Source organism: Pipistrellus kuhlii, unplaced genomic scaffold (assembly GCF_014108245.1).
Source record: "Pipistrellus kuhlii isolate mPipKuh1 unplaced genomic scaffold, mPipKuh1.p scaffold_m20_p_2, whole genome shotgun sequence".
In the NCBI taxonomy this organism is placed as follows: domain Eukaryota; kingdom Metazoa; phylum Chordata; class Mammalia; order Chiroptera; family Vespertilionidae; genus Pipistrellus; species Pipistrellus kuhlii.
In genome coordinates, this window is record NW_023425515.1 from 92,043,788 (window position 1) to 92,053,132 (window position 9,345).

Consider the following 9,345-nt stretch of genomic DNA (forward strand, 5'->3'; position numbering starts at 1 on the left):
CAGCCAGATAGAGGAGGTGGCCATCAGTGATACCCAACTAAAAGGTATTTTCAAGCTTCTGTTTTGATTATGTGAGCCCAAAGCTTCTGCAAGTTGTGGAACTCTCTTTATAATGGATGAATGAATTAATTAATGATTTTCAGTCAATGACTCTTTGTGTTAAAATCAACCAGAGGATTAAGTTTATTATTTAATCCAGTCAGTTATTTTCATGATATCCAGTTTAACTTCAACTCTGTTGAATACATGCATATCCCCTCTCCTTCCAGAAGGACTCAGGGTGGCTGATAACTGGTAAGCCCTCTGGAGAACTTTGTATGTCTTCAGTTTTTGTTATTGAACCCAATTTAAAAAATAAATTAACAAATAAATAGGAGGATCCAAGATGGCTGCACAGGTAAACACCTAACCGCAGACGCACACAACAATTTCAATGGAATACAACTAAAATATGAAATGGACATTGCCCAGAGCTACACGTAGTCAACTGACTGAAAATTCTACAACAAGAAGGAAAGAGAAAACTAGAAGGAAAATCAGAGGAGCTGAAAAAGCCTAAGGTATGGAGACATGCTGCTCGCACACACACGCACGCAGAGAGGACAGAGCTGGAGAGGAGGAGAAGGCTGGGTGCCTGCCTGGCATTCCCTAGCAGGAAGGAAATAAAAGCCCCAGACTGGGATGAACCCCAGAACCGCAGCGCTGAGCCCCAGTTCTGGGCCAGACCCTGGGGACCCAGGCTCAGGCAGGGGGAGACAGGGCTGTGAGGCGGAATCCCAGGGGAGCGGTGAAAAGTGGAGCCCCAGGAGTCGCACACATTGCGCGCAAAGGAAGGAATGTTGGCTCTGATGCTGGATTGCCCTGTCAGGAAGGAAACAAAACCTCCGGCTGTGCTGAGCCCCAGTTCTGACTGCTCTGAACCCAAGTTCTAGGCCAATCCCTGGGGACCCAGGCTCAAGCAGAGGGAGACGGGGCTGTGAGGCGGAGTCCCAGGGGAGCAGCGAAAAACAGTCTGTTGACTCTGATGCTAGACCCCCCTAGCGGAAGGAGAAAAAAGCTCCAGACTGGGAGGAACAAGATGAGGAGCAGGAGCCGCTGCCAGACACAGGCCGGGCACAGGTAAGGAGCCGAGCAACGGGGCCTCTGTGGGGGGGAGGGGGGAGTGCCAGGCAACAGGGCCCCCTGGGGGGGGGTGCAGCTGGGCCCTCGACCGCTGATCAAGCCATGGAGCCGAGGCCGGGGGCTGCTTCCTGGGAGGCGCCAACCCCGGCAACAGGCTGAAGCCATGCAGGAGGCCGGGGAGAACAAAGGGGTGCTGCAGACCAGCCTGCTGAGCTTCCAGGACAAGGAGGAAGAAACCGAAGAAATTTTCTATGTGAAGAAATAAAGTTATAGCAAAAGATAGTAAAATTACTTAAGAAAGAATACAAAGAAGATCTTGAAAAATCGAAGACTAAGACAGAACTCAACTCAGCAGCCAACATTGCAACATAAATGCGTTTAAAAAAAAAAAAAAAAAAAGGGACAGAATGTTGGAACGGCAGCTGCCAGGCCCAGAGTGTCCAGGCACAAGGCAGTGGCAGTTGGGCCCAGAGCAGCAGCAGCCAGGTCCCAGAGCAGCAGCAGCCAGAACCAGAGTAGCAGCAGCCAGGCCTGGAGCAGCCAGGCCTGGGGAGGAGGCAGCCAAGCCCAGAGTGGCCAGGCCAGGAGCACCCAGGCCCAGAGCAGCCAGGCCCAAAGCAGCCGGGTCGGGAGCAGCCAGGCTCAGAGCAGCAGCATCCAGGCCGGGAGCGACCAGGCCCGTAACGGCCGGGCCCAGAGCAGCTGGACCCAGAGCAGCCGGGTCCGGAGCAGCCAGGCCCAGAGCAGCCGGGTCGGGAGCAGCCAGGCCCGGAGCAGCCGGGCCCAGAGCAGCAGCAGCCAGGCCGGGAGCGGCAGTGGCCAGACCCGGAGCAGCTGGTTGTGGAGCAGACCAGAGCAAACAGAGGCCAGGCCCGGAGCAGCCAGGCCCGAAACAGCTAGCTCCTCGCCTGTCCATGCCCCAGGGCTGCCTCTCAGACATGGCTAGAAATTGTGGGGGGAACTTGAGGGTCTGCTGAATCAAGTGATGAAGGCTTAGATCTGGATGTGTTGAGTTAGTATAGCGCTGGGGTGTCGATCTGTGAGTGCCTTGTGTGGGGTCTGGATGAGGTTGGTTGATCTATTTGGAAATGTCTTTTGTGTGAAGTGTATCCTTGGGCATGTTGAGGTATTATTGATTTGAGAAAATGCTAAGTAGCTGATTTACTATCTGAAAAATTTAAAGTTCTGAAAATTTAAGGTCTCTTGCCAAATAGAGGTTTTAAAGCTAACACCTTAATTTTAATGGAGAAAGGGGAGGACAAGCCCTTCCCACCCAAAACAGGTAATCCAATTCCAACCAGCAGCTATCTTTAAACAATGTGTTCATTTACATTTGAATGGCTACACCTTTTGATAGCCTAAGGGCAAGTTTACATGTAAACAAGTTTGCTTCTCAATTCCCAGAGCAGAAAAAAACAAGGTTTAAAATTATTAGATCTTAAAATTTATCCTTAGAAGTGTAAAAGTTTATTAATTTAAAAAAAAGGAGTTTGAAAAACCTGATGAACAATATTAGCTGTTGATTGTAGTAGAGTCGGTGATATGGGAGGGGAGTGGACTGACAGTTCTCAGGGAAAGGGGGAGTGGTGGATGCGGGAAGAGACTGAACATAAACTGTGCACCTATGGATGAGGACAGTGGGGGGTGGGGAAGGGGTGGAGGGTGGGGTAGGAATTTGGTGGAGGGGGGAAGAAATGAGGAACATTTTTAATAATATGAACAATAAAGATTGATTTAAAATAAATAAATAAATAAATAAAACAGAAAACTTTTCATTACTGTCCACAAGATGGTGCTATTAGAGTGTTTTGTTTTGTTTTTTCCCAATCGTGTTATCCAACGTAATTACCAAAGTAAATATGGACATTTAGTCACAATACACACACATAAAGTAAATAATTATAAAATTGATGTAATAGATATGTAATCTTTGTGATACTTAGAATTGGTGTCACTAAGCATGGTGAGTAGGAGTCTTCTCTCCAATGAGGACAGCAAGAACTATATTAAACAAAGTAGCTCCCTGTGCACAATCTCTTCCCAGTACAGATGCCACTGTCTCTCCTGGACCTTTAAAATGGCATCCAAGTGCTCTCCTCATCTTTTCTCTTGTCCCCTTCCAATCCTTTTCCAACAAATACCTGTTATCTTTTAAAATTTGAATGATCATAGTATAGTAATTCATATTATAGTCATTTTTATGTACTTCAGACAAAATCCCAAAATCTTAACATGATTTACAAGAGCTTATAAGTATACTAGAGGCCCAGTGCACAAATTTGTGCATGGGTGGGGTTTGTCAGCATGGTCTGCAGGAATTGGGCTGAAACCGGCAGTTCAATGCTTCCTGCTGCTTCTGCCTGCAGCTCCCATTCATCCTGGCCACACTGCCGTGCCTGCCACAGGCTCACACCCAGTCAGTCCTGATTAGGAGAGGCTCACACTGCAGCAGCAGTTTAAAATAACAAAAATAAAACCTATTACATATTAACCTAAGATAGTATTTTTTAAAAGAGTCAATATATTTTTTTAAATAGTGAAAAGAGTGGCATTATTTTACATTTCTGTAAATTTGTTTAAAGGCCAACTTAATATGAGACAGCTATAGTCTCATTTCTGCCTCTGCTTTCAATATATTGTTATATGTTTTTAGGTTGAAATATATGAAAAAAAGTCAAACCTCACATAGATATTTAGCTAGTAAGGCAGGAGAAATTTAATAGCTTTGTGGATGTTCTTCTTGGATGCTACCTCAAAACTCTATAAGTAGATATTTCTTACAGTTTAGTTGCAATGTGGAATCTGAAACCATGCCAATAAACTGTTCAAACTCTGTTACATTAAATGGCACTTTCAATGTATACATGGGGGGGGGGGGGGCTGTATGCTAAAGAGCATTTAAATAGGTAAACTTTATAGAATGTAAGTATAAGGTTCAAGGAGCAGGAAACGGGAGTCGGAGACCAAGACATGTTAAAGAGGAGGTTTATTCCGCAATAACAAGTGAGAATTATTACAGAGGAGGTAGAGAAACCAGGATTAGAGGAGGGGAGGAGAAGAAGGAGGACCACAGCTGGACTGCCTCCTGCAGACTGGAAGAGACAGTAACATGTGCATGGGTGGAGACTCTTTTTGAAGAGAGGAATAGGGGTTGGGCTCACGGCAGAATGAGAAGGGGTGGGCCCCAGGGCACTCAGCACGCATGTCTCAGGGATGTCTCAGCAGCAGATGCCAATAACATCATAACTCTACCCACCAGTTGGAGAGAGAGAGGATCTGTCAGTAAGTTATCCTATCTAATAAAAGAGTAATATGGCAAATTAACATCACTCCACTACACCCACAAGCCATGCCCACCACCCAATCAGAAGCAAATATGCAAATAAACCCAACCAAGATGGCTACAGCCACAGAGAGCAGAAGGGAGGCTTGGGTTTCCCCAGCAATGAAGGAAACCAAGCTTTCCACTTGCCCTTGCTGCCCAAGGCCTCCACTCAAGGCTCAAGGCTACAAAGTTTCAATTATAGAAGGTACATACCATGTTTCCCCGAAAATAACACATCCTCCGAAAATAAGACCTAGTGCATGGAAAGATAAGACATCCCCTGAAAATAAGATCTAGCGCAACTTTGGGAGAAAAAAATTAATATAAGACACTGTCTTATTTTCGGGGCAACAGGGTAAATCTAAACAGGAATGGCAGCAGCCAAGGAGCTTGAAAGAGCAGGAGGCTAGGATTGCCCCTTGCAATGGAGTAAGCCAAGCTTTTCTCACACCCTGGCTGGCTCAGGCCTCCACTTAAGGCTACAGAGTTTCAATTATGGAAGATACATAAGTTCCAATAGAAATGGCTGCTGGCCACAGAGCAAACAGGAGGCTTTGCTTTGCTCCAGGCTACAAAGTTTCAATTGTAGAAGATAAATAAACCCCAGATACCAGGGTCTCCACTTGGGTTGCCAGGGGGCATGGCTGGCCTGCAAACCACCACAGGCCCCTCGCCAGGCTGCCCCACACCCCAAGGGAACCCCCACCCTGATCTGGGACACCCTTCAGGACAAACCAGCTGGCCCCCACCTGTGCACCAGGCCTCTATCTTATCTAATAAAAGAGTAATATGCAGACTGACCATCACTCCAACACACAAGATGGCTGCCCCGACGGAGACACAAGATGGCCAGCAGGGGAGGGCAGTTGGGAGGTACCAGGCCTGCAAGGGAGGGCAGTTGGGGGCAGTCAAGCTGGCAGAGGAGGGAAGTTGGGGTTGACCAGGCTTGCAAGGAAGGGCAGTTGGGAAGGACTCAGGCCGGCAGGGGAGAGCAGTTGGGGGGGAGCAGGCCTGCAGTTGAAATCAGTTAGGGGCAATCAGGCTGGCAAGGGAGTGGTTAGGGGGTGATCAGGCTGGCAGGCAGAAGCAGTTAGGGGCAATCAGGAAGGCAGGCAGGCAAGCAGTTGGGAGCCAGCAGACCTAGATTGTGAGATAGATGGCCAACTGCCCGTTTAGGCCTGACCCCATGGGTGGGATAGGGCCTAACTGGGCAGTTGGACATCCCTCAAGGGGTCCCTGATTGGAGAGGGTGCAAGTTGGGCTGAGGGACACCACACACCCCTGCCCCCCATGTATAAATTTCGTGCACCGAACCTCTAGTATCTCAATAAGCTGTTTATAAAGATACCGGTAGCTACTTGTAAGGAGTACGGATACCATTCATTTGAAAGGGGTCATAGTAAAATTATAAAAACCTGACAGATTTGTGGGGACAACAGTCTCTTTCTCTAACTAGAATGTTTTGAAAGGAATAAGTGTCTCTGGGAGAGAGGTGATGAAAATTTCATCACCACACCCTCCCTAGCATAACCAACACAGTTCCTAAGAAACTAAAATGTGGACTGTTTCACACCCTGAAGCAGACCCTTCCCTACTTCACTTCTAATAGCTTTTGTTTTGCTATAACCCCACAGAAAGGCTGCAACTAGCCCCTTCCTCTGCCAAGGACACTGGAGTTCACAGCACTCTTTTCCCTGCCTCCCTGCGGTGCCTGCACGGCTGAGCGCCATCCGCACGTGTGCACAGGGAGCACAGGTTACCTCCGCAGCAGCCCAAGAAGCCACATTATGCAAGAGTTAGCAGACTGTCAACTTACAGCGGGAGGCTGGGCAGTGTTGGGTGAGGAGCGGGGGAGGATAAGAGATCAACCGGAAGACTTGTATGCATGCACATAAGCATAATCAATGGACACAGACACTGGGGGAGAGGGAGAGGGGGAGAGACATATGTACTACTATTTGTAATACTTTAAACAATAAAATTAAATTTTTAAAAAAGGAGTTAATCAGACTTGACCACACAGAAAGATGGGGAGCCTGGCGAGCAAAACGAAAGTGGCAGGTGCTACCGTGTTTCCCCGAAAATAACACATCCTCCGAAAATAAGACCTAGCGCATGGAAAGATAAGACATCCCCTGAAAATAAGACCTAGCGCAACTGTGGGAGAAAAAATTAATATAAGACACTGTCTTATTTCCGGGGAAACAGGGTATTTAACATTAAGCTAGATGAACTAACTAAGCAATGTAAAACCCCGGGGGCGGGGCACTGAGCTGGCTAAGCTAGGAACTAAACTGTCCTGTTTGTAGAAATAAAATTGCCCCTTGCTATTGGCTGGTTCTCAGGCCTCAGCCCAGAAAGTGCAGGCGCGGGTGAGGTGTGTGGGAGTGCACATCTCTGAATGTGAAGCCAGTTCAGAATAACAGCGGAGAGAGGCCAGCCCCTGAATTTCTAGGCAATAAAAAGGCAGAAAGTTATGTGCACATGGCTGTAATCACTGCTTAAAGTTGTTTGCAGCTGCCCCGGCAATTGGCATGTAAAATCAAAAGCCAATTTGGAATCTTTTCCAGAAAATGATATTTCCCTTTTCGAAAAAGGAATGGTGGGAAACACTTTGCTCCTGCAGCAACCTGGGTCATTTTGCCTGCACTCTCAGGCTGAGCTTGCTAGCTGTGGGAAAGAGTGAACTAAGGATGTAAGACGCCAGGACTCTTTGTTCTGTCTCAACATTAAAAAATTGTGTGAACAGCTGCCATGCCAAACTGCAGGCAACATCTGGGCTGCTCTTTATATATATATATATATATATATATATATATATATATATATATATATATATATATATATATATATATATATTTTTTTTTTTTTTTTTTTTTTTTTTTTTTTTACAGAGAGGAAGAGAAAGAGATAGAGTTAGAAATATCAGTGAGAGAGAATCACCGATCAGCTACCTCTTGCATACCCCCTACTGGGGATGTGGCCGCAACCAAGGTATGTACCCTTGACAGGAATCGATCCCGGGACCTTTCAGTCCACAGGCTGAGGCTCTATCCACTGAAACCGCTTTCAGCTGGGCTCCTCTTTTCTGGCTTTTTCTCCCTGGAAATCCTGAGGGTTTTGATAGTTTTATTTACATGGAATCTGCTACTGAATAATTCAAAACCAGTCTGTCCCTTCCATTTTTTCTTTGCTTCTGTCTTGTGAGTCATCTTTTGGCCTGAGAAATAAATATAATTGATCCTTTGATTGAATGGTATCTTTAGGGAGGGAGGAAGGAGGATGGGAAGAGAGGAGAGGAGAGGAGAGGAGAGGAGAGGAGAGGAGAGGAGAGGAGAGGAGAGGAGAGGAGAGGAGAGGAGAGGAGAGGAGAGGAGAGAGAGAGAGAGAGAGAGAGAGAGAGAGAGAGAGAACACTTTCAGAGTGTTTAAGACAGACTGGTAAGGGGCAAGCTGCCCAGAGAGCTGGAGTGGGAGAAAGAGAACAGTGCACCCTGGTAATTGTGCATGTTTTGTAAAAAGCCATAACAGACACCTGCTTAGTCAAAAATGCTGACTTTTTGTAATGTCTGGCTTATTTTGCACCAGAAGAAAATAGTATTCCCTCAGCGAGTTTGTTTTCTCATTTTAAAATAACTACAGCCCACAATCTATTTCTAAAAGTATTAGGACTACAACAATACATTAGTGCTTTAGGCTCCTTCTGACAATAGTGAAACAATCATCTTGGGGGGGAAATGATTCAACCTTTAGTTGCAGTTTAATAGTTAAACATTCAGCATATGTTTTTAAACCCAATGTGTGTGCCCTTTTATTTTTTCTTATACAAACTCTTTATTTTCCACCAACCTTATTTCCATCCTGTTAAGAATTTGTGGAAGAACAGCTTAGGACCACTCAGTGGTTGTTGCTACCCATTCAGTAGCCTGAGCAGTGGGGGCTGCAGGCCAGTCTCCAGTGGCAGGCTGAGCACTCCAGTCTTCAGCAGGAAACTGCTGAATGGGCACAGAGAGCACCTGCACGCCTTCAGACCAGTCTGCAACCTCAGGCTGCGCAGCAGTGACCTCAGGAGCAGGAGCAGTTCCTTCACCCTGAAATTCCTCCTTGGTCACAGCCTTTTCAGCAGCGGCCTGCTCTTCCTTCTCAATCTCTTCAAGATCTCTGTAGACGTAAAGATCAGGCATGACTTCCCACAGAGGTTCACGGGAGATGGTGCCACGCATGCGTAGTACGTCCGGGGCCAGCATCCACCCCATCAGACCCACTGACTGAGCCCCTTTGTTGTTGCAAGGGATGGCAATGTCCACATAGCGCAGAGGAGAATCTGTGTTACACAGAGCAATGGAGGGCAGGTTAACATAAGAGGCCTCTGTGAGAGGCTAAAGGTCAGCGCTGGGGTCAGTAACTTGGCTCCCGAAAGGCTGCCTGGATCTGGTTGGTGAAGGTTCCAGGAGTGAAGCAGTGGCAATAAGAGTGGCTCCAGTGGTAGCAGCAAACTTCAGTGCAGCTCGCTGGCCAGGATTCCTGGACAATATGACACTGATGTCAGCTGGGGTTTCCATGGCAACAATGGCCCGAGCTGCCAGCAGAAGCTTCTCTTCAGATTGGTGATGTAGATGCAGGCCTTCCCTGTGCTTGCCAGTCTGCATGTGGCCCCTTTTGTCCACACTTTTTGGGAGTGAAAATTATCACTCAAGTTAAATATAATTCCAACAAAAACATGATTTGATTCTATTAAAGAGAACTGTATTGATTTGTAACTTAGTGAAGGTGTTATCTTCCTTGGATTTGTATGCTAAGAGTCAGGAAGGCAGAAAGAGAAGGGAGAAGGAAGGTGGGGGAGGGGCAAAAAAGGCACAGATAACGGAGTTGGTTAGGAAGGGGGTGCTTTACATGATT

At 46.8% G+C, this 9,345-nt stretch overlaps 1 pseudogene; it reads right to left on the reverse strand.

Moving 5' to 3' along the window:
- Positions 1-8,273: 8,273 nt before the first annotated feature.
- On the reverse strand, positions 8,274-9,037 carry LOC118722999 (annotated as a pseudogene).
- Positions 9,038-9,345: the final 308 nt, after the last annotated feature.